At 45.1% G+C, this 18,911-nt stretch overlaps 1 long non-coding RNA gene across 1 annotated transcript in view; it reads right to left on the reverse strand.

The window, feature by feature from the left end:
* Positions 1-14,109: 14,109 nt before the first annotated feature.
* LOC128316265 (uncharacterized) overlaps positions 14,110-18,911 on the reverse strand; it is a 181,957-nt gene continuing 177,155 nt past the window's right edge. The window contains exon 5 of the long non-coding RNA XR_008299869.1: positions 14,110-15,649. This is a non-coding gene — a long non-coding RNA (uncharacterized LOC128316265). The remainder of the gene's footprint in view (positions 15,650-18,911) is intronic.

Consider the following 18,911-nt stretch of genomic DNA (forward strand, 5'->3'; position numbering starts at 1 on the left):
GGGGCTCCAACTCATGGACCATGAGATCATGACCTGAGTCGAAGTCGGATGCTTAACTGACTGAGCCCCCCAGCGCCCCTTGAAACAGACTCTTGACTGAGCCTCCCAGTGCCCCTTGAAACAGACTCTTAACTGTAGAGAACAATCTGATGTTTACCAGAAGGGAGGTGGGCAGGGTTGGGGGAAATAGGTGATGGGGATTAAGGATGACTTGTCATGATGAGCACTGGGGGATGGATGGAAGTGTTAAATCACAATATTGTACACTTGAAACTAATATCATTGTTGGTTGTATGTTAACCAACTGGAATTTAAATAAAAAATTTAAAAACAGGACCACTTTAACAAAGCCTTTAACAAAATATATAGATGTGATTTGAGTTTAACATCCAAGACTTGCTTTTTCACTTTCTCTCTTTGGCTCCTTCTCTTACTTTCTCCCAGCATATAATACTTCATGGTAGAGAAGTAAAGTATCACTAACTAAAGAGAGTAATTTGAATGTATCTTCCATCACGGTCCAAATGCAAAAGTGAGGGTCTTTTTTGCAGCAGCTGTGGACATGATTTTCATAGTCCAGTTGTCCAAAGACATCTCATAAGACAATTTGCAATTATGTTACAGAGTAGAGGCAAGCACTAACTTGATTAGGCAGTGATTTTTTTTCTTTTTTTCTTTTCTAATATTTAGTTATTTTTGACAGAGAGAGAGAGAGAGAGAGAGCGAGCGAGCATGAGTGGGGAGGGGCAGAGAGAGAAGGAGACACAGAATCCAAAACAGGCTCCAGGCTCTGAGCTGTCAGCACAGAGCCCAATGTGGGGCTCGAACTCATGAACCGCGAGATCATGACCTGAGCCGAAGTCAAACACCAAACCGACTGAGCCACCCAGGCACCTCAGAGAGTGATTTTCAAGTAAGCATTATGAAGATCTCTGAATTAGGATGACTTCCAGGAAAATGGTTGGAAAATAAAATCATGAAAACATTAGGGTAACAGCTTGACACCTCTATGATAGATCATTAGGCTGAATGTTAATTAAAAAAATTTTTTTTAATGTTTATTTATTTTTGAGAGAGAGAGGCAGAACATGAGTAAGGAAGGGAGACACAGAATCCGAAGCAGGCTCCTGGCTCCAAGCTGTCAGCACAGAGCCCCACGCGGGGCTCAAACTCATGAACTGCGAGAGCACGACCTGAGCTGAAGTTGGACACTTAACTGCCTGAGCCACTCAGGCGCCCCAGCTGAACGTTAATTTTAAATGACCTGAAGATATAATGACAAGCATGTTGAGCTATTTTAGCTCAAAAGTCTATCAGCAGTGCTATTTAAATGACAATCTCTTTTACATTGCAAAAACTCGCATAAAAGCTGTTTTATTGAAAAGTAAGATCATTTTAGGACCAATATATTGGTGCATCATTCTTCCCATATTAAGCAGAGTACAGTTTTAGAAGAATAACATCTAGTTTTGTGTACGAAGCGGCTCTCTCATCAAAATAGTCTTCAAAGACAGTCAATGTAATTCTTCAAACCAAAGTTCCAAGAAAGTGGTGCAGGGAATGCCATCATCCACCTGCCCTCCCATCCACCCACCCATCTATCCATCTGTCCATCTACTCATCTACCCACGCATCTATCTCTCCACGTGTGCCTCTAGCCATCCAGTGGTTATTCCTACAAATGTTTATTAGCAGTTACTACATGCCAGGACCTATGTTCCATTCTGTCCTACGTGTTAGTGAATGAAGTAACAAAGGCTCTGCTATCTTGGGCTTTATCTTCTATGAGGAAAGATAGACAATAAACAGGTGCACAAGTAAGTACACATTTACTTGCTCTGGTTGTAAACTATTGTAGGCAGTGATTTGTGGTCAATTAATTTCTTGGACCAAAGAAATTCAGTCTCCATCAGGTAGGCGGGGTCGTCACTCTTCTAACAGCTTAGGTGCAGAGAATCCCAGTGTCAGAGTGTAGGGACATGTTCTCCTGCAGCTTCTCAGCACAAGGGAAAGCAAGTGTCAAAACTGGGTTAGCCAAAGGAATATTTAGAAAAATATGTAGATTTCTTCATGAAGAAAAGAACATTGATATAGGTAGTGGACGTATTTAAGAGAATATGTTTATAAGGGAGTGACTAAGGTCTAAATAACTGAATTTGTTTTTTCCTAGTCATATAGGGCATCTAGATAATTTATTCCTTCTTCCTCACTCTTGGCCGTGGGATCTTGATGATGTTCCACAGCTGGTCCATGAAAAACTACTCAAAGTGAGGAAGCTACATGTGATGGAGGAGGGTGGAGTTAAATGGAGTGAGAAGTTCAAAATAACATGATGGACAATATTCCAAATATTTATTGAACCAAGGAGATAACTTCTACCTACGTTGAACCTGAGTAGTGCTAGCCACGTTTTTGAAGCATGAACTAGTTCTTTCCCGTTGCTCTTTTCAACCACCCTCAGCCCTATACCACAGTCCTCTGCTCCTTCACCAATTCTTGCCCCTGACATACCCGGGACAAAAATATTAGCAGTTTCTTTAAATAATAAAACTAACTAGTGACCTTAAAAACTTTGAATTGCTACAATTTTGACTATTATATCGTCAATTAAGATGCACATATAATAGCACTGATTAGATATGACAAAATATAGCATAATAGGTATGGAAGAAAAATAACAACAAAGCGAATAACTGTAAATAATATTCAAGGAAATATACTTCTGTGCAAAAAAAAATGTATGCCAGTGCTTTTAATAGTATTGGCAGCTGTGTGCTTAATGATACCAATTGGGTAGCGCCATGCTTAAACTTGGATTTAAGGTTGGAAAAATCTGGGTCATTGTTTAAAACATAAAAGCAAAAACTTTTATTTAAGCGAAGGGGTCCTGTCCTTGCTTCTTCAAGCCGTGCCATGATATAAAACATGGGTTAAAATGGACATAGGAGCTCTGGATGGAGATTCGGAGCCCTGCCCACCGATTCTAAGACAAACAATTACCCTGGAATGCCTCTAACTGGCTGCACATTTTGGAAGAAGCGTATGAAAGCTTTCTCCACATAGTGCAAATTTAGAGTGAATGAAGGAATGAACGAATGAGAGGAATCTTGCTAGTATCTTCCTTGGGACAGTGAACAAATCCATCTGAAAGGAAATCTGAGTTGCCAATTCTATCTCCAAGCTATAGGTCATGAGGCTTTCAAGGTTTTCTAAATCAGCAGTCAGCAGTCTGGTCTGCAGGGTGGATTGAATGCCGTGAGCGTTCTGTGGAAGGCCGGGTGGTACAGCCCAGCTTCCGCCCAGGGAGTTCACAGCTCTTTACTAGGAGACAGGAGCTAGATCAGTGCCACTGTTCCTCACCAACCACGCCCACGAAACGCCATCCAAGGTCACTTGGAATACCCAAGCCAGAACCGTGAAAGGTAAAGCGGCATCACCTTCCCTGAGAAGAATGGATTCTTAGGCATTGGTAGAAGTTTCTGGAAATACCACTTCACACAGCAGTGAACGTTCCTCTTCTACACAGTGGCCAATCACACTTCCTCTTAACGTCACCCTCACGTGACAGAAGCCGAGAACTGCGTGCTTTCTCACAGATCTCATTCATGAAGGTAGACTTCTACTTCTCAGCAGGGCCAAGGAAAATGATAAGGGTGGGGTATTTAAAATAAGTAGGTGCTAAGTCACCTCTCACGTTCTTTGATGATTTGCTGAAGTTCTCATTGCTATGCTTATGTTTACCCAAACTGCTTTTTGTTCAACGGAGCTACTTTTCTTAGAGACCATTAGAGGCCGTAAATATCCATATGCTTGCACTTGTAAAACTGAGTTACAGCCAGTTTCCTGCCTGGGTTCAAACCCATGGTACAGGAAGAATTCACCAGATTCATGACTTGGTCCAAGGGACTTCATCCGGGCAGGCTTGAGCTTCACCATTTGTAAAGACAAACCGAATTAAGAAATCTAAAGCATGTGGAAATAAACCAAATCTCTACTATTTGCTGTAAATACATCCCCCGTGATTGGCGTTTGCAGAAATCAACAAAGTGCCTGAGAAAACAGTTTCTAACTGAAACTGTAAATCATCCACGTAAGTTTCTTCTTCCTGCTAGAAATATGTCTAGTGAGATATTAAATAAATACTGGATGTATTTGTGCTTCGAGTTTGCTCTTGGAGGGCCTTCCTTACGGTTTGAGATCGAGCCGGCGCCATTTTGCAATGCCCGCGGGCGCACTTTCGTTGCACAGGCACAAAATTCACCTAACCTGGGATTTATCTGGGGACACATTTAATTAAGCATTGCCTTTTATCTTGCTATTTTTTTTTAAAGCCTTGTAGCTGCAAATCTGACATGGCTACAATCCCGTAGTTGGTGTTTCTCTGTCCTGGAGGCATGAGTAGTTTAAAAACTCACTGGAGATTTATAATCTCGTTCAGACAGGTTTTGTTAATATTCCTTACAGACTATACCCATTTATTAATATGTCATAAGGTCTCTTTAAGCAATAATTTTTCTCATCAATTTAACGTGACAAGACCTGCGGTTTCACAGTTTCATATTATCCCTAAATCTGATTATATCACACATGTATAATGAACAAAGACTAATTATATAATTAGCTCCTGTCCTGTTGCATTTGAGAAACTGTCCATGTTGCATTATACATTACCCTACAAAGCCTCCTTAGAACCCCAGTGACATCCTACTGGTTTAGAACGGGACGTTATTTTTGAGTGATTCTTTTCTTTCTTAATAAAAAGTTCCTTTGACTACAGATGAGTTTTACTTTCAATTGCATGTTTACCACATAAACACTGCTGCTTTCGAAGCAGCTCTGGTATTTTGGCTGGGGCTGTAGAGAAGCTCCCAATATGATGTAATTGCCTTTCAGATGATCGTATGTTGATTTATCAGGGGCAAGACTGTGCATGAATTTCTCCTCTCTTTACAAGAAAGTTCCTTCTCTTTGTCCTACAATCCTGTCTTTCTCTCATTTCCACAGTGATGGTCCACCTATGAAGTTTACGACCGTGAATGCACCTTGAAAAAGCTAAAGGTATAATAAAAAAAAATAGCTTTCATCCTTTGATTAAGAGGTTTTTATGGAATGTTTAAAGACGTTTCACTAAACGCTTCATACATCCAAAATAAAAGTTAAAAATGTACAGTTTTTTTTTAATGAAGAGAATGATTTTGTTTTAAATAGTGAGCTCCTTTAATTTTTTTTTTAAAGTAGGCTCCACGCCTGGCGTGGGGCCTGAACTCGCCACCCCGAGATCAAGACCAGAGCTGAAATCCAGAGTTGGACATTGTCAACCGACTGAGCCACCCAGGTGCCCCTGGCTGCTCTCATTTTACTTAACTTGATATGAGAACCGGAGAAGAAAATGCTCAAAGTTCAAGAAGCCCGGAGTCTTTAGCATTCGTTTAAAACTTAACAAAAAGGGAGGGGGTGGTAGAATATAGGTCTAAAAGTATTGTTTTGTTAAAATATTACGCTGCTTGTCAGCACGAATTTCGTTATCAAATGAGACACACTGGAGTGTGGGAAGACGTGGAAAGCATTTCAAGCTGTGACTCTTCCCTTACCGCTGACCCACAAAGTGTATGAGCAGACTGGACGCCATGTATTACTGCCTTGGTTCACCCCCCAATGTTTTCAATGTGCATCCCACAGTTAAAAACAAAACTATTTCAATACGGTCAACGTTTGGGCTTTTTCACATGGGGAGACCCAGTCTGGCTGGGGCCTGCTGGGGGGAGTTGCTCCCTGCCTGTGTCTCCCCTGGAAGGGGTGCGTGAGCCGGGCTTGCTGATACGGGAGGTGTGCGGTCCATCATCTGATCATAAACTGAAGGGAAGCCAGCGTCCGCAGCTCTCTTCGTGGAGCGCTCACGGAGAGCCTCAAGAGCTCATGGAAACCTCATGGAGGACGTGGGTTTTCTCGACCCTTCCAAACAATTTATTAATCTGTTCTCTGGTTTACCGTCGCTAGCTAAACCTTTTATTCCTATGCGAAACACTGCGCCCCAAGAAAAATATGTCGTCCGATTTTGGAAAAGGGGGTAAATGTGAAATAGCAATAGTAAATGGTTTTATGTTCTTTAGCTAAAAAGAAGCGTTCAAATTGTACATGAAAGAGCTTTATGTAGAGTAAATTATAAATAATATGTGAATGACTGCAAGTAGAAACCCCTTGGTGTAATTTAGCCTATGCTTCTGATGAAGCAAATTGTGTGTTGGAATTGTATTAGCAAGTGAGAAATACAATTTTATGTTTTCAAAGGAATTCTTTTATCGACTTTAAAAATGTAATGCTCTTCAAAATGATGTTATTATTATTCCCTACGGTGGCTGTATGGCTGCATAAATCTAATGTCATGCTGGTTCTGCTTATCCATAAGCTCACGCACACGTGACCCCCCTCCTGGCTGGTGAGGCTCCGTGAGTAGTGGAGATAGAGCAGAGGACGCGGGGAACCCAACACCTTACCTTCTGTTGATCCCAAACACCGGGTGCCACTGCTGCCACATTCCTCACATTCAAGGGCATCTGACCAGGTTGCAACCCCAGCTCCGCCGCCGTCTGTTCTTAAACTCGGGCCGTCTTCCAGACGGCCGCCCTCTTAACCTCCACCATCGATCATGTCACATCGGTCGGAGAGCACAGTGCTCAAGGTGCGGCTGGATAATGACGGTTTGGGCACGTGGCAATGTTCCGCCCCAGGAAACAAAAACATGTTCGAGAGGAGAACTCTCTCTACACAGATTGATGGAGCAAGTGGGAGTTTCGCAAAGTCTTTTTTGGTCTGCTCTTCCCTCAGACTTGACCATTCCCTTGAAAGTTGGTGAGCCAACCGGGCCCTGGGTTTTGCATGAACGGCCGCTACTTGGTGGGAAAAGGGGATCTCGGGATCTCTGCAGGTGGGCAGAGTCTTCTGGTCCACATCGTGATCTGAAAGGTTAGCCTGTGCCGGCCAGGTCCCCGCGGCTGTCACCCGTCAGGGCGGCCACTGTGCTCAGCTCTGCCAAGTGTCTTCCCCCAGAGTTAATAGAGACTCTGGTGTGGGTCTGATTGCTTTTGACAGTCCTTATTCTTCCAAATTGCCTCAGCGAGCCTGTAACACATCCCTACGGCAGCGGCTTTTGTCTTCCTGACGGCATGTCATGTCAAATCCTCTCAGGACCCGTCACTAATCAGGCGTAAAAATGCTCTGAATAAATAATAATAACAATAACTGCAACAGTACAAATGAGAATGCACGTAAACCGTCGTTCTGTGTCATCCAGCTGGAAGCTGACGACAGAACCCAAGAGACTTCGCGCTCTAGGAGGGTACTTAGATAATTAACCAGCAGTATCGAAAATTAGAAGCTGTGTCCAACTTCAAGCGAAGGGTGTGCTCTAAAATCGAATTTCTAAATGTAATGGCCTCATTTACTTTCATAAAGCCTGTTTAAAAACTGATGTTTGTAAATGAGGGCCTCTTAAGGCGGGGCGGGAGGGAGGCAGAGAGTGTCAAAGTTTCTGGAGAAGAAATAAGTGAACAGAAGGTCACTGAAGGTTTTACAACATTGATGGGCTCTAAAGAGAGTATCAGTGAGCTTTACTGATTTTGACGGTTTTCATTCCCGGACAGGGTGGTGAGATTGATTCTCAGCTCTTAAATATTTCCAATTGACCTAGAGACCAGGGCCCATGTCAGTGTCTGCGGAGTATTTCTTAAGTTCTGAGATGATATCTCTATCTATAAATCTACCCATAGTAATATGTTCATTCGAGCCTCAAAAAATAAAACCAGAAAATACACACAGTTATATCAGAATGTTTTCAGATTTAAAAGTTAATAACACTAAATCTATGTTTTGATTATAAAATCATAAGCGATTATTCTAACTTATCCACATTACAGCTGCATTCTACCGAGAAGCATATTGTATTTAAGAAAGAATTTTCGTGCGTTGTGATATGTTCTTAGCAGTCCACGGATGTCAGATGCGCCATTTTATATTTATATTTAAGTATACTTACAGGTTTTTTTCTATATGCAAAAAAAATGGTTGTATGACAAAGACAACAGAATTAAGAGAAAAGTTCTAATACTACTTAAGAAAAAAACTGATTTTAAAGAAAGCATTTTCAAGAAAGCATTTCGTGCACTAATGACAAAGCATTTTTATGGAATTAAGGAAAAGCCGCAGGGTTTTTACCAAGAAACTTATTGTCCGAAGTACAGAATAGCAACCTTTGCCTCTCCAATTTTAGCATTTCAGGATATTCTCTGTTTATTCCAAATTAAACAAAAATAAACTTATCTTGAGAAGAATATAAGGGTTTCTGGCAGTGTATGGCTCAATTCTTGTCAGTTATTATTTATAAATTTTTTTAAACTAACTAATGTGTGGTATTTCTTAATACTTATGGCTTGGTCAATAAATACTATAAATACATATTTACCTTGTGGCAAACTTCTGAGACAGCCATGAAAGGATATCGATTGCATCAGGCAAGGGAGCCTATGGTTTTCCAAGTGCCTGCTGGGAACATGATGGCTGTGGATGTATAGGCCACGCCTATCAAAAGATGTGAATGCTAAGAGAACAGGAAGACACTTCCCAAGGGCCTGGTGAGTGGTGTCTTCTTGCAAACCAGCTTCCCCCAGGGGATGGCACAGGATGCCAGCAACAGGGTGTAATGGCGACTGGAGACCATGCTCTGGGAGAAGAGCTGGAAGAAAGGGGCCCTCAGACCGAGAAGGCAAGACCCTGGAACTTCTTCTAAGTAGACCACTAGATTAGACCTGCTCTATGGTTTTTCCATCTGAAGAAATGTATCAATGTCTTTTTGCATAATATACAGTGAGATTTCTAAACAATCAGGGGCAGAACCTTACAGGTCTCCAGCATGGCTTAGATGACAAGCAGTTGTCGGTTAATCTGGTGGACCGCAGATTACTGCCAGCAGCAATGGTTTGTGAAACTCATGTAACAAACCAACATGGAATCCATGCTCTTTTGCAGGCATCCAGTGGTAAGTACTTTATATGAGCCCTACCCTCAAGCAGGTAAATCTTCAGTGAGTTAAATGTTATCGCGTATTTAAGGAGGGACTAATCAGGGCGCCTGGGTGGCTCAGTCAGTTAAGCGTCTGACTTTGGCTCAGGTCATGATATCACACCTCGTGGGTTCGAGTCCCGCATCAGGCTCTGTGCTGACAGCTCAGAGCCTGGAGCCTGCTTTGGGTTCTGTGTCTCCCTCTCTCTCTGCCCATCCCCCACTTGCACTCTGTCTCTCTCTTAAAAATAAATAAACATTAAACAATTAAAAAAAAAATAGGAGAATTCTGGGCTCTCCATCTGGCCCAGAAGTTCTTGAGTTGGAGGTTTAAATACCCCACTGATTTTATTTTTAACCATGGTCAGAGGCGATAACTTGGTATTTTGTTTTATTTATTAAATGTAAACAGTATCTATTGGCTCCTCTGCATGAACAGATTAGAAATATCTCAGTTGAAGTACTTGGCTTCCTTCTACTTATTCTAATAATTCCTGCCAGTCCTATTTTCATTTATAATTCTTCACTGGTCATTATTATGTTATTAAAAAATACACTTTAACATCTATTTCCTGATTCCTCAGTTTAAGTTACTATGTGTCTCACACATTCCTTTTGTATAGGGCAGTTATTATTATTAACAACTTGTAATAATTATCATAAATAATGAGATTCTGGTTTATAAGCTACCCTATTGTTTTACAGAGAATTTGTTTTTGTCTAAAACATTTACCCTCCCCCACTCCTGGAGATTAGATCTCCTATGAAGCCATCCACCTGGGATTCCTTTAAATCCCTCATCCTTGCTAGTCTCAATGCCAATTTAGCCCAACAGATCACTGTTTCTTGGGTCCTGTTTCCTATCTGAACATCGGTCAGCAAATTCTTCAAAGGCAACAGGTGACAGATAGACTTCCCAAGTCATGGCGTTTCCGAAAAAGTATTGATCACTCCTCACACTTGAATGGTATTTTGATTGGGTCTAGAACTTTAAGTTCAGAATGATTTCTTCCCTGCCCCTAGACTCCTGTGGACATTTCTGCCTGTTTTTTTCTTCTTCCTAAGGTTGCTGATGGAAAGTCTGAGGAAGATCTAATTCTGACTTGAAGCTGACCTGTTCTTTCCTTCTGGTACCTTTTGGGCTTTTCCCTTCATACTTAGTCTTTTAAACTTGTAAGAAGGGTACCCTGGGTGGGACTCTGTTAGCATTCATGTTCTTTGGGATTCCTTGTAGATGATTCCAACTTAGATGCTCTGTCTTCTGGACTCGGCTGCCCATTTGCAGGTGTCGCACACACTGCTTCTGTTGCTTCTTTAATAATTCAAGTCTTCTCATTTGTTTTGTTCTCACATTCATAAACTCTTTAATTGACCTTTCATATGTCTTAATATTTCACTCGTGCTACCCATCATCTTTCTTCGTGTTTTGGATACGTTTTGAGATATTTCCTCCTTTATTTCAGGAAGTACAAGAGTGCTTGGAAACCCTGCTACTGAATGTTTTTCCTTTTCACAATTGTGTTTTGAAATTTTCAATACACTTACTTGCTCGTTTTCACAGCAACCTGTTTATGAATAAACTATTTACTACATTATCTCTGTTTTTTCTTTTCTTTCTTTTTTTCTTTTTTAATAATTCTTTTCTGTTCCTTAAGTTAGCTTTGTTTTTCTCCAGATTCATACTTTTATTGGCTCATCTTGGTCCTTCATTTTAGATACTGTAGTTGTTTTTCAAATATCTGGATTATTTGTTCATTTTTGTGAGTCATAGGTTCCTTGGTCTTCTGTTCTTTTTAAGAAAAGTGGATGTCTGCCAAGCTGGAGGCTCAGGGAGGCTGCTGGAGCAGTTCTGGTCACACCCGGAGGCCCGAGAGGCAGGGGAGCCGATGGTGTAAGCCCCGGTCCAAGGGCAAGAGAAGATCTATGTCCCAGTTCAGGCAGAGAAAACAGGTTCCCCCTTCATATGCCTTTATGTGCTATCCAGGCCCCCATGGCATTGGATGAGGCCCCCACACTGCAGAGGACCATCTTCGTTACTGTTAACTTCCCCCAAAAACACACGCCCGGAAATAATGCTCTGGCAGGACCCCAGTTGAGCTGACACGTAAAATTAACCATTACATCCCCACAATCTAGATGTCAAAGCTGGCCAAGAAAATGTCAAATACAGGCCAGGTAAAAGGACAGTTCTTGGAAAAGGGGGAACAGGTGGCTTCAGAAGCCCACCGAAGGAGAAAAGGAACCTTATAGTCCTGAATTGAATTAATTAATGTGTGTGGAGCTAATGGAAACGCTACGCATTATCCGATTAGGGTCCGCTGCAGATTGCATGATATCATACAATACCAGAGTCTCTGATACAATGAAACGCCTTTTTGGGTGCAAATTAGGATCATTAAATGACACAGAAACAAAATCAAAGAATAGGAGAAGCTAGACTGAATGAGGTTAGGGACATTTCCATTAGCCACGTCGACACTTTTGCTCCGTCAATTCTTTAATCAGAAGAGATCAAAGTCAGTACCAAACACTCCCCATGTGTCACTGCAATCATTGCCTTTATAAAACACATGATTAAATTAAGCATTTGGTGAAGTCCTTCTGCAGTGTGAGTTCAGGGAACTTTCAATGATTCTTCTTTCAATGTCCTTTTAAAACCTCAAATTCAAGAACTTTCTTTTCTATTGTGCTGCCTCGGGCAGAATTCAACTTGAAAATTACAGGTAAAACACCGGTGCTCAGAGTGAGCAGACAAGAAAAGTGGTCCCTTAGAACATACCTACCTTTTTAAACGTATTACCCTCTGACCGTATCACATATTTGATGCATGGTTAATTCAACAGCCTGAATGTTCCTGAGCTTGGATTCCAGCAGCTCCAACAGATGGGCTGCTGACCCAGCTTTAAAGAATCTCCAACTCTATGTAATTTTATGTCGCATTTTCCGGGTTTTGTATTTTTCTGCTAGGGGTTGCAAGGAGTCTTACTCCAGAGAGGCTTGAGAACCACGAGGGGGAAAATTGGGGAAAAATGAGTTAAGTCATGTAAAAGTGCAGGAAAGGGGTTTTCTTTTAATCAGTAGCAAGTACCCTGAAGCTTTGCTCTGGAAATGGAAGGAAATGATGATTTTGAAAGGTGTAAAAAGGAGGAATAAGCAAGGGATACGGCCGACAACCACCCTCTGTCCTGGCGTTACTCCATCCCACCAGAAACAGTGGGCAGGGGGCCTCCCCATCAGCCCCATGGGCATCCAGCCTGGAAAAGGCAAGGGTGGCCGAGGGTCCGAGAGGCCACCCTCTCCACAGCGACAGAGGATAGCTGAACAGCGGTTTGACTAGCATAACCCTCGACGAGGAACATCTTCTAGAAGCCGGGCGGCACCATTCAAGTACAACCACCAAAACCGTAATTTCACTAATGAACATTGAATCCCACTCTCCCATAGCATGCTCTTTGCTGCTCTGCCCTATGTAATGTTTCTAAGAGAAGCTGGTTCTACAACATACCTCTTGGATCTTGACGTACGGTTCGAATTAGAGGTGACATTTGGTAAATATTATCTCCAGGGACCTTGTAGCCTGTCCTTTGGAACCAGGCTGATCAACTCTGTTAGTCTTAAAATGCAAATCAAACCCAAGAAGACGACGTGGGTTGACCTGGTGCCATGGCACCACGCAGGAGGGATTACTGTGCCCAATCCAATCGGAACAGAAAAAGAAGCCCGACGACAGGGGAGATTGGAGGTAGGTCTCCCACCAGCCGGCACAGTGCGATCCTGGCCCTCCCCGTGGCCTCTGGATTCTCTTCTGCGTTTACTTCGCTGGAATCCCTGATTGTTTCCCCTCTGTTTCCACAGTATCTCACTGCCTGGTGAGATATGGAGTAGATGTGTATGCATCTAGTCACCTGAGGGGGGTGGACAGGATGCCTGGGTCCATCGAGGTGTCTTAGTTTTCTGTGAGCATATGTCTATGTCTCTCCAGGAGACCCTCATATTGGCAGCTACAGCTATTTACTGATGGTTTAAGGAGGGGGAGTATTGCACTGAGCTACATCTAAGTGGCTATGGATTACAAGACGCATCCCGATGTCAAACATGATGCAACGTACAAATACGTGCATTATCTGAGTCGATGGAGAAACCGAGACACAAGAAACTCATTCAGCCAAAGTACAGACTAGCGGCGTGTGGCCGCTGCAGTGTGGACTGGGTCTGCATATGTCGGCATCGAATTGCTATGTTATGTGTGTTGTGTTGTGTTTTCACTATTTTCCACCTTCATGGAGGTATGACGGATCTACACAAGGTGAACACAATTAATGTACAAAATATGATGTGTTAAGACCTATATGTACACTTTGTGTTACTATCACCATGGTCTAGTAGAAAACAAAACAGGCTTCAAAACAGTATTGTGCTGTGATCTCTCTCTCTTTTTTTTTAAAGAAAGAAACATTTGTGAACACCAAACATATCTGAGTTGCAGAGAACAAAAGTCAAATAGTCTGAGGTTATGATTTCTGGAAAGTGGCATGTTTTGGGGTGGTGGGCAGGTTATGTGTGGATTTATATTTCTGTGTGTGTGTGTGTGTGTGTGTGTGTGTAGACTTTTTGTTCCTCACACTGAATATATATGCTTTTACTGTAAAAGCATATCAGTGTGGAAAAAAAACCCCACTATGATCTACATTTCCAGTTTTGTTAACCAGTATTTACTTTATGTGGGTGGATACAGTGGTGAGAACAAGAGCAAAGCAGATCCCGGTTTCCTCAGAGTCGCGGTCAAGGCTGAGACGGGCTGCCGGAGGGAACACGCAGCTCCAAGCCAGACACAAGTCTGAGGGCAGAGGAGGAGTGTGCCCGGTGGGAGGGTGGGGAGGGGGCTTAGAGAAGCTTCTGGAGGCCATGGCATCTGGGAGGGGCATCGGGGGGAGCCGCGATACCCTGGGGGGTGGGGACCAGGTGCAAGGGTGAAGCAGGTTCCGTCTGGGGAGCGAGCGGGGGGTTTAGGACTTAGGGGTTTGAAGTGTCTCCAAGACATCAAATGAGATGTCTAGCCCCCTTCTGAAGCTCCGAGGACTGGCCTGACTTGGTGAAGAGTGGAGCCTCCTTGCGGGGGAGGAGGAGGCAGAGTGAGGGGGACTTGCAGGGGGAGGCGTGGAGGGGCATGTAGGCTGGGGACCGGCCTGAGCGGTGTCCAGATGGCCCGAGGTGACCGTTGCAGCTGCGGTCAGCACTGGACGCCGTGGGTGCTGCTGGGCGCTGAGCTAACCCATTCCCTGTCGTGACATGTGGGTGTTTTGTGAGGTTTGGTGGGGGGGCAGCCGCACTGGGAGGGTGGAGGCCAGAGTGGGGGTGAGGACAAGGTGTCCGTGCCTGGTCAGGGACGCCCTCCTGCCATGACCGTGCCTTGGGGGCCAGCGTCACGGCGGGGAGCCTGAGGAGGACACAGAAGGCCCAGGCCACTCACACGGCCCTGAGCACAGGGGCTCATGTCACACAGACCTCTTTTGTGTGGTGCTGTTTCTCGGGAAGATTTGGGGTCACCCCACAGGGGTTTCCATCGATGTCACTGTTCCCAGAGCCCAACACCGCTTCCCCAACTCCAGGCTGAGCACCGGGAATACGCCAACTACTGACAGAAAATCCAAAAACACACTTCTCGGGGCGCCTGGGGGGCTCAGTCGGTTAAGCATCTGACTCTTGGTTTCGGCTCAGGTCATGATCTCACGGTTTGTGGGTTCAAGCCCCACATCAGGCTCTGTGCTGAGCCTGCCTGGGATCCTCTCTCTCTCTCTGTCTCTCTCTCCCTGTCTCTCTCTGCCCCAGCCCTGCTTGCTCTCTCCGTCTCTCAAAAACAAAAACAAAAACACACTTCTCGCTTTGTGACACAGTGGCTAGGACGCACGCTTAGATGCACGAACGCACTTGGCCGAGCCCGTTAACCCGAGCTGTTGTCTCGGAAGGGTCTCGAGTTGAAAACACACGGGACAACATTTTCTTTATCTGTTCAACAAACACGTGTGGGACACACCTACCGAACACCAGGTGCAGCAGGGGACAGGGGCGGCTGGGGGCCAGGACTCCCGTGGGCCCTGAAGGCCCGTGCCCGGAGGCAGACTGGCACCTTCCACGCTCACGGCGGCACCGAGAAGTGTGTGCAAACCCACGTTCCGCCTCTGCAGAAACCTGACGCGGATCCGGGAGAGGCTTCACCCCCCGTGCCAACAGCCCACGGAGCTTCGCGAGGAAACCGAAATCGGGAGGTGTCTCGGTCCGAGGAAAACCCGACAAGACCCTGACCGAGAACCCCAATCCTCTGGGAACGGAAGGCAGGTGCGTTATTTCCCTCTCACGTACCAGGGACCCGTCCCCCCTGCACGGCTTGTTAGGTGGGAGGCTGCTGGGCCACCCCGGAATTTCTCCTGCAGCCAGCCTGAGGGAGGGCCAGAGAAGGCGCACTCCTCACAGGCTACTCCAGAGAGCTGTGCCTTAAGAACCGCGATCCTGGGACATTCTTGTCAGCTGCAAGGCTGGCGTCTCCGGGGTGCACACCGCAGGGGAGGGGGCGCCCGGGCCTAGCCGCATTCTGGGCCTGCAGGGAAAAATGCATGTGTTCCGTGAGCAGAGCTGCCTTCACGGCCACGCCGGGAGGCTACAGGACGCCAAAGCCACGGCCCAGTGCTGAGCTACAAGAAATCTGTGTTTGGTCTTCACCCAGTTCTTGGCACAGAATTCCTAAAACCCTGGGGAACTTCTAAGTGAAAAGAGCTTCAAGGTGTCTTTTGTTATGTTGAGGCAGCGACTTCTGGAAGCGCCCTGGGGCGGCGGGGGGGGGGGGGGGGGGGGTGGGTTCCCGAGTCACAGGTTTCCTGATGAATCCCTGGCTAGATCGGCTGGCAGAGGGCAGCACACTGAAGTGGCAGGGTCCAGGGGTTACAGCCGAGACAGGAGGATCCACAACACTGCAAACAGTTCCTACGGATCCTTTAAGGAAAACGTTTGCTCCTGCCCTGTGCTGCTGGATGCCGGAAACAGGCGTGTCCTCCGTGGACAGCAGGTGAGTTGGGCCCTTTGCCCGTAGTGGCTGCTGTATTTCTGATTATGCCCATCATCACGCTGACGACTTTTCTGCCAGGAAGATGCTTTTCACCCAGGAGGTCAGTCAGGCGTTGCTTCGAAAATGCAGAGCTTTATTGCTTATTCCCAGTAGAGGTCAAAAGATGGCTGTGTAGCGACGTTAAATGTTAGGAAATAAATTGTCAATAGATACTCGCTTTTTTAAAAGTTTATTTATGCATTTTGAGAGAGACACAGAGAGAGCTTACGTGCAGGAGGGGCACAGAGAGGGAAAATCCCAGGCAGGCTCCACAGTCAGTGTGGAGCCCGACAAGGGGCTTGATCCCACGAACCAGGAGATCGTGACCTGAGCCGAGGTCAAGAATCTGATGTTCATGGGGCAACTGAGTGGCTCAGTCACTTCGGCTGATCCCACGGGTCGTGGGTTTGAGCCCCGCATCGGGCTCTGTTGACAGATAGCATGGAGCCTGCTTTGGATTCTCTGTCTCCCTCTCTCTCTGTCCCTCTCCCAGCTCGTGTGCTCTCTCTCTCAAAAATAAACATCAAAAAAACAAGAGTTGGACACTCAACCATCCTAGCCACCCAGGCGCCCCAGTAGACACCCATTGTTTTTACCGTGATCACTGCTTTCATTGCTCATAGACCCACTGACCGTCCCCTTCACTACCAGAGTACTCAGGTGTCCCGACTGCTCCTGTGACATTGCAAACCTTAGACTTCGGATAAGCCCCGAGGCCCTTACTGTTTCATACTATGAATTAGGTCATGCTGATGATAGTTGTCTAGGTAAGAGCATTCGCACAGGTTTTTGGACAGAATTTACAATAAAACTGAGATGTATTTCCGTCTTCGTGGCCAGTTCTGAGTATGAACTAGGGTTATCCTAGCATTCCAGGAATCCAGGAATTCCTTTCTTTGAGGACACTGGGGGACGTTCAGCTCAGCAGCCGGCGGTGACCTTGAAGACGTCTGCCACACTGAGCCTTGTGCACTCTGGCTCTGGTCCTGTCTCCCTCTCGGTCAGTCCTGCCAAGAGACATACTGCAAAGAATATGTTTGTGGCCAAGGGGTGTGAAGGCAGGTGCAGGAGAACCGGCCAGGGGGTGCTGGGTGTTCACTCCTGTTTTTGTCCTTAGTTTCGTGTATGCTGGCATCGCCTCCCCACTGCTCAGTCCGGGTAAACAGATCCTAAAGACAATGTAACTATGAATCCATCCCTCATTTGTTGGTCACATCGTGAAGGGTATACTACTTTCTAGGAGCCCCATAAAATTTACTAGGTGAGTCTCCGGGTGTGTCCGGAATCGCACAACAGAGAGAAACTGCATTGGGTTTTGATTGCAGGCATCCTGGCCACAGCACCCGACTTCCTCAGCGCCCATTCCCGAGGATGGCAGTCGGAAAGAGATGTTGTCTGAGGGCTAATCTGGTAGGAGGCAGGGCTAGCATTCAGCCAGTTTGTGCCCATGTGTCCTTTCTGGTGTTCTCCCCGCTGTCTTTCCTGACTGATCCGCTGTGGCCACCACGGTCTATTACTCTAGACACATCGTCTGATTTTTCTCATTATTTTTTTTAATATTTATTTGTTTTTGAGAGATGGAGAGCAATCAGGGGAGGGGGAGAGAGAGAGAGAGAGAGAGAGAGAGAGAGACAGAGACAGAGACAGAATCTGAAGCAGGCTCTAGGCTCCAAGGTGTCAGCACAGAGCCTGACGTGGGGCTCGAACTCACGAGCTGTGAGATCATGACCGGAGCCGAAATCAGACGCTTAACTGACTGAGCCCCCCAGGCACCCCTATGTTGTCTGACTTTTAAATGGATAGCCGACATGTGACGGGAATTAACCGACAGTGACAAATGTACGTGTTCTCTGATGTGTATTGATCCAGGTTGGATGGAGAAAATCGTGAGTTGTGTTTCTCTGTTTATCCATTCTGCAAAAATTAACTTCATATTGTTAAAACATATAAATGTACCTCGAGTTGTACATCGTCGACAAGATTAACCACCCCTCCATTAGTTGCCTGTGTCCTTTGCTTGCTGCAAAACAGCAGATATGCATTTTCCTTTCATCCTAGTGAAAGCTGGCTAGCAAATGAATTCTCAGAGTTGACCCGTGTTGCCCTGCAAGCTTATAGAAAATGCCTTTATTGCAGGCACCAACTGGGTAGCATACTTCTGTATTGGTTAGAGGTGTTTTGCAAGCAGTTTTGTATCATAAATGCGAAACTAACTATGGTGGATTATGTTACTGGTCGTTATTGTTATTTTATATGAATAGATGCTCGTCAAAATTCACCCTATCCCAGATATTAAAAGAGATACATTTAAGGCCTCAGACACCTGGATAGGAGGTGGGAAGCCTGGATGGGAAAAGCCTATTTAATTCGTGGGGCTGTCTGCTCTGTTAGTTTATCTTTATCTGAGATGTGATTTACGGAGAGCTGCTTGTGCCTCAAGGAGAATAATTAGAATCAAGATGTGATTGTTAATGTTTATTTATTTTGAGAGAGAGAGAGAGAGAGAGAGAGAGAGAGAGAGAGATGCAGAATCCGAAGCAGGCTCCAGGCTCCAAGCTGTCAGCACAGAACCCGACACGGGGTTCGAACCCATGAACTGTGAGGTCATGACCTGACCCAAGTGGGATGCTTAACCGACTGAGCCATCCAGGTGCCCCAAGATATGATTTTTAAAAATTTATTAATATTTTTATTTTGTAGTGCTTGTACTCGTCTGGGTTTTTTTGTGTTCTAATAGAGAAAAAAAATATATCATCAG

Source organism: Acinonyx jubatus, chromosome B4, assembly GCF_027475565.1.
Source record: "Acinonyx jubatus isolate Ajub_Pintada_27869175 chromosome B4, VMU_Ajub_asm_v1.0, whole genome shotgun sequence".
In the NCBI taxonomy this organism is placed as follows: domain Eukaryota; kingdom Metazoa; phylum Chordata; class Mammalia; order Carnivora; family Felidae; genus Acinonyx; species Acinonyx jubatus.